Here is a 6,705-nt window from a genome sequence, read left to right as displayed (position 1 = left end):
GCATTATTATAATTTTTTTCATAAGTTATCGGCCTTCATACAGGTAATAGACTCGGCTCTGTGAACCTTACGATTTAACAAAAACCTACCTCAGCCGGAATGAATGTGTCATGGGAAGCTTATATGGACTTGACCTTCCCCTGTGCTCACAGTTACTTTACATACGGAGAAACCGTTTGGATGGAAAACTACAAGATCAGGTGCTGCTCTACCTCAGATGTCAAGGATTATCTCTCCTCTCCTGCTTATCGTCGTGAAACGGAAAAACGAGCATCCAACATAAAGCACTTCCAAATGCTGAAATTAATGTTCTACCTCAAGATAACAATGTTAATGTTGTCGCCTTTGTTGTTGTTGTTTGTCTGTTTATTGCATAATGAAAACCCTTCTTTCGCCCTACTTTGTAAAGTCCTGGCTTCCCACTGTTGTTGAATATATGGTGTTTGTAGAGTGTCAGTACCTCATGCAAGCTGACAGACTGATAACATGATTTACAATGTGTTGAGAAATATTCTGTAAGCTTTCTTTCTAGATGTTATTTTATTTTTAAAGTCGTTGTATTTTTCCACTGGTTGTTAATTCAGTTAAATGAAAAGAACATTAGAGATACACTGCATTGCACATCATATCTTCAGCACTGAATGAGATGTGATATGTTTTACTTAATTGAACAGGAAACACTAATATACAAACATAATAGAAGTTACTGCTGCACAGTTGGCGCTGTTTCATGTCTGTATAGATTTGTGTTTTCATTGATTGAATGAATGTTGTCATACAAATATGACATATGTTGACGAAAAAAGAAAGCAAAAATCTTAAAACAGTTCCCCGGCAGGGGTTTTCAAAATCTGAGACTGTAAGGCCCCCCTCAAATAAATTTTGGAAAACGATACATACACACAAAGACACAACCCATGCACACATAACAAGTGAAGCAAGACAACCACATATTACTGTTTGACATATCCAGACTGCAATAAGTAAATAAATGAACAGTAAAAATTCACCCTGATATATCTGAGCTCTTCAACCTCACCAAAAATATTAAAATTCTTCCTTTGATTACTGATGTAAAATTTCCTAAACTCCATTAGCTGAGTCTCCCTGAAAGTAATTTTCAGAGGCCAGACTCATTCGTTGAAAACCTCTGAGATAAAGAAGTAGTTTGTTCATTTTGGAAAATGTTTGCTGCTTTTCGGCCTTGAGATGAGAGGATCAATACCTCTCTTGCTTCCTTTGTTATATTTTCTTTCTTTTTCACCATGAGTTGTAGGTGAACAGTACAGCTTGGCTAACCAACCCTCAAATCTCAAACTGTCTTATTCACAATATTGTTGAATACAGAGATCAATGAAGAAAGTCAAAACGAGTTAAACCTCAACTCTAGCTGTCATTTTGGGAGAAATTCTCATTTTCTTTCTAGTAATAAGTTAGATGAGATGAATGATATTACTCTCATATTTCCACTTTAAATATATAGCTAGAGTCTGCTGACAGTCAGCTTAGCATAGTATAAAGGCTGGAATCAGGACAGGAGGCAATGGTGATAAAATCCACCTGCTAACTCCTCTGAAGCCCACTAATCAATACATCTTGCTTAATCTGCAGAAAAGCCAATGCATAAAACCAGATAGATGTTACAAATAGATACGAGTGTTATTGATCTTCTCACCTGGCTCTGAATAAGAATGCGAATAAGTATTTTTGCCAAAAATACTTTAACAACACAATAATGAGAGAGGTACTGATCTTCAGGCAAGCGAGCAAAACAGCTATTTCCAAAAAAGTTGAATCATTCCTTTAATCACTCAAATTGACGGCAGTGTATCTCTAACCTTTTTCTGAATAAGTATTGCTGCAGTACTTTTGGTCATTTTGTTTTCTTATCACCTGCCTCCTCTTTAAACAAAGCAGTAGCCTTTTATACGTTTGGTGCCCAGTAGATGAGACACTTTCCGATCTTACTTATCTACTGTAATTCTTTCCAAATCCACAGTAGCTGCTCGGCATTCTCCCTCCTATCAACTATGACTAGTTGATAGTGCTTCAGGAACACCAAGTTGTACCCATTAGAAACTGACAACCGCAGACAGAGAGCTGGCTGAGGAAGATAGACAGATGTTGGGTGGCTGAACAATCACAGGGCCTCACGCTGCGGCTCTCTGCACTGTGTCACGCTGTACAGGAATTTCTTTGATGCATTATGGTTACCTACCTCAACCCTGTTTTTGGCCTTTCTCTCAGGTCTTAATGAAGGAAACTACAGAGTGCGAACGAGGAAGTAGTGGAAAACACGAACGGACTGTAAATTATAAACACATAGATGTTGCAAGACTCATAGGTATTAATTGAGGGAGAACTTTTCAGGACCTTTTAAGTTGTGCACTAGCTATTTAAACAGTTCATACTTTCTAATCTATGTTAATGTGTCATATTTTTTAATTTTTTTTTATCACAAGCTTTTAATTTTATTTTCTCTTCTCAAGAAAACTGTCCAAAGTGGGGAACACTTACAACTCTTTAAACACAATCCACATTATTGGTTTAATGATTTTCCCTCCAGCGGAACCTAATAACTGCTTTAACTAAACCGAATGTAGATTATTCATAAGAGCAAATAGCTCCTCTTATTCTGTGTTGGGAACAATATAAAGATGTTTGCATCTAAGCCAACTAGCATGTTTCAGTTTATCCATTTTTTTCACAACTGTGGTGTTGAATTCCAAAATTCCCTTCTGAGATGCTCAGATAATTTTGTGTAATCAATTGGTCATACCCACTGGTAGTGAAGATACTAACCCCTGCCTGGTTTACTGACAGGTGACCGGTGCAGTGGCTCAGAATAGCACGATATCTTTATTGCTTTTGAGTCAGGTGGTTTTAAAAGAACTGTAATATCGCAACTTGGAGAATCATATTCCAGATCAGAGCTGTACGTGTCCCCACAACAGGTGTCATTTGATGGTTAAGCCAACCAGCATTACTGTTCTGCATACACAGTTTCCATCTTAGTAATCATCTTATTGTTATGCCTTTTAGATTTATCTGTTTATGCTTATTTCTCTACAGATATTATAGCATCTATTTCTTGTATTTAATTGTCCACTTTGGTGTTGTTTTGTTGGAAGTATTGGGGGGTTACATTGTCAAAACAGTTGATCCAACTTAAACCTCTCCACTGTGTATATTTATCAATCACCAATGTGATATTATCTCTCCAGGGCGGCTGCAGCCTTAATCAGTGTTTTTACCTCTGTTGGGAGTAATTTCACTTGGGATAAAAGTAGTGTGTTTTCTTACGTAATTAGTTCCTCTGTTCCTCGTTGTAATTTAAGGTTAATCTCCGGCCGCAGGAAATTGCTCACCCCCGTGGATGTGGCAGGTCTGAGTGCCATACTATTTAACCCGAACCACTGTGAACATGGTGCAGTGACGATCATGTTTACGTGATTAGACTTTGATAGGTCGGGTTGTCATATTGCTGTAGAATATTAGAACTTGTTTGATTTAATGGGGTGCTTAAAGCTGTCATCTCTGATTGACGGATGCTGTAACTCCATCAGCAGAGGGAATCATGTGATTCCTTTGCTGACACAGCCGGTGAAAAGGGGGCCTTTGTATTCTATGTTTTACAGTCTTGGGAAGTGCTCTGTCATCAAACTCTGCGCCTGTCAGTTAGCTATCCTTCTTTGTTCTTTTGTTGTGAATCCAAATCTTCGGTCAGAGATTGTGTGCTCAGGGACTCTCTGATCCAAGCATTATATGTATTCCGACATGATTGGCCTTATGGACTTGATTTTCCTCCTTAAATTAAGCATTTGCCCAGGTCAGACAAATATGCTTTAAAGGGTGGCCATCTCTGTTGGTGATTTAAGTAAATAACATATTGGCAGAATAATGAATATCTAACAGGTTATATGTTTGGCCAGAGTGCTGGAAAGCTGAGCATGCCTCACTAAATAGTTCATCTGCCTCCTTGACATATTACAGTTGCTATGGAGAAATATGTGACAACAGTAACATTAAAATGATCATTTTGGTTTTTCTTAAGCTTTTAAATGACAACAATTTGTTGTGTTCTTTAACAAATGAAATATATGTATTGGACAAAATAAGCCTTTCAAAGATGTTAGCATGAGCTTTAGAGATTTGTGATAAGTTGTTATTACTCACTGTTTTCTGACATCGTAAAGAGTGATGGATAAACCGTTTGAGAACATGATATGTAGATTAATGGAGAATGAGAATTTCCGCTGTTTGCTGCTGTAAATGTGCGCTCAGGTTCTCATAAAGAAGGCATCCTCGGCTGGGCATGCACAGGGTTTGTTTCACATTAAATATGCTGCCAGAATATGGCTCTAAATCGTATGACTACTCATCTGCCTGTGCAGCTGTCTCTCTTTTATAATGCATTAACTAAACCCAGATATATAGATCAAGTCAAAAGGACAAGATAGATTTAGTCCAGCTAGGTTGACATTGTATTGCTGTGTGATGTCTGTTTTGGAGGGAGTGACTCAGCGAGGGACATATTAGAGACCTGAAACATTCAGATACTATTTACTGTTTATTTCTCTACCAGCCCACACACAATACAATCAGGCCTTTCTTCAAATATCTTTGACATTTGTCAAACTGGGGGCAAATTATTATTCTGACATGATTGTGAACTGCTTAAAATTTCATAGAATTTGGACCCCAATAACTGTACATGTCAAATAATGCTGAGTTTCAAGGTTTTCAAAGTAATTTATTGTCAAATGGTGATTTAATGTAAATGTACTTTAATGTTTGAGATCGGTATTATGTTTTACATACTTCTCCCAAGAAGGTGGATTGAATCCAGTGTATTTAAAGGTAGTAGGCAGAGAAAAATATGAAGTAGATCTGCATGAAAAAAAAAACAAAGCTGACGTGTTATTTTAGCTCAATTTAAAAGTGTTAGTTAATCCTTATTGGACTTGTGATGGTAACACTGTGATATTCAGCCAAATGATGGCAAAATAATGTTGTGATCTCAGTATGGTACTATTGATGGTCCTGTCTCACATTGTCAGTCAGTCTATTTGATGGTGTGTATTGATTAAAAAAGGTCGAGTGACCTTTTCTGTTGACAGTCTGTCTTGCCCTCGCTGGCGTCTGATGATCACCTCATCCTCATCCTGTTCCCACCTGGCATCCTGTTCACATGAGTGACTCGGGGTGAGGGCCTGTCAATCCTGTTACCTTTAAAAGCAACACGTTGTCTTCATTTTCCTTCATAAACCATCTTTTCTTGAGGAAAATGTCTGTTTATATCGATGTTGTCAACACGAGGTAGAGTTACCCTCCATGCAACTGAAATATTAAATGATCTCCTAGATAGACTCTACTCTGCTGGTGTGACCGACCACGGCACCTGTCCTTTAAATTCAGCATCAAACAAAGTCAGAAACAGCTTCTTGGTAAAAACACCATTCTTTAAGTCTCCTTACAGAGATATGGATTGTAAAATGTTTATGTGCATGGCATCACAGAGCAGCTTCAGTCTGGCTGCACCACAGGGAAAGAGAGCATTTAGAAATCCCTGACAGGGGAAATTATGTCAATAGTTTGTCAACATATATCAAAACACGTAGGCGTAAGAATGTTTGACCCACTCATGCCCAATGCTGCTGAGTTAATCTCATATGCATAAAATCGAAGAACTTATGAGGTTATTTTTAATCGTTAAAGCTATAAACTGAACTTTGGCTGTATTGATTCTAGGATTTAAACTTTTCAGATATTGTCCCAAACTCCAATGGTAAGAATTGATTAGAATTTACAGACTCTGAAAGTTTATGCAGCAGTAATCTTTATGACTGAGTTTGAAGCCTTCTGAGTCTTTATGATTTTTTTTTTTTTTTTAAACTGATAAAAACCTGATTTATATGTAATTTATCAAGTGCTTAACATTCCAAAACTGATCTGATCCATGAAGATGGATTTAGATAGCTGTCAACATAAGCAGGTATTATTAGATTTGGATCTATCAGATGGCTGTATTTCATCTTTTAATGACACTGATAAATCAACAATATATCACCTTTCAGTAGGTGTATGACAGTATCTGTTAATTTGCTCTTGAATGCATTACTGTCTTCTCTATCAGGTTATTCTTGCTTTAGCCTTGGCTGGTGCATGTCATTAAGATGAAGAAAAACTTCCATTTCATCTATGCAGTTTTATTTTCTAAGGTCCTGCAGGGTTCAAATGTGGTGCCAACCTAACGACAAAATCTTATATCTCCAGTTATGTAAACTCTGTTATGTTTCTCTGATTATCTGACTGACTATTGTGGAGGAATAAAGGGAGCACAATCTTTAAATTTAGCTCATAATAATACATGAGTGCATTTGTCTGTCTGTCAGTTTTTCTACCCGTCTGTCTTGTTATATGTCTGTCTGCTGAGGTCACTGCCAGTATCTCCTTTTCACCCACAGTTTTATTCAGGTCAACATAACATGTTTCTCAGAGCATTGTCAGGGATCACTACTGTATGTCTCCACAAAGTTTTGTTTTTTTACACTCTCCCTAGACCAGAGTGTCACGATTATTGATTATAAATATCTATACATATCCACATATACTGTATGTACTGTATGTGTGTATGTATACGTGTAAAGAATAGACCATTTTTAGTGGTTTGTATTGTTTTAGGGTTCATTGTGCAACACTGAT

Source organism: Leuresthes tenuis, unplaced genomic scaffold (assembly GCF_036924035.1).
Source record: "Leuresthes tenuis unplaced genomic scaffold, fLeuTen1.0.hap1 SCAF_2, whole genome shotgun sequence".
Taxonomy (NCBI): domain Eukaryota; kingdom Metazoa; phylum Chordata; class Actinopteri; order Atheriniformes; family Atherinopsidae; genus Leuresthes; species Leuresthes tenuis.
This window is presented reverse-complemented; position numbering follows the sequence as displayed.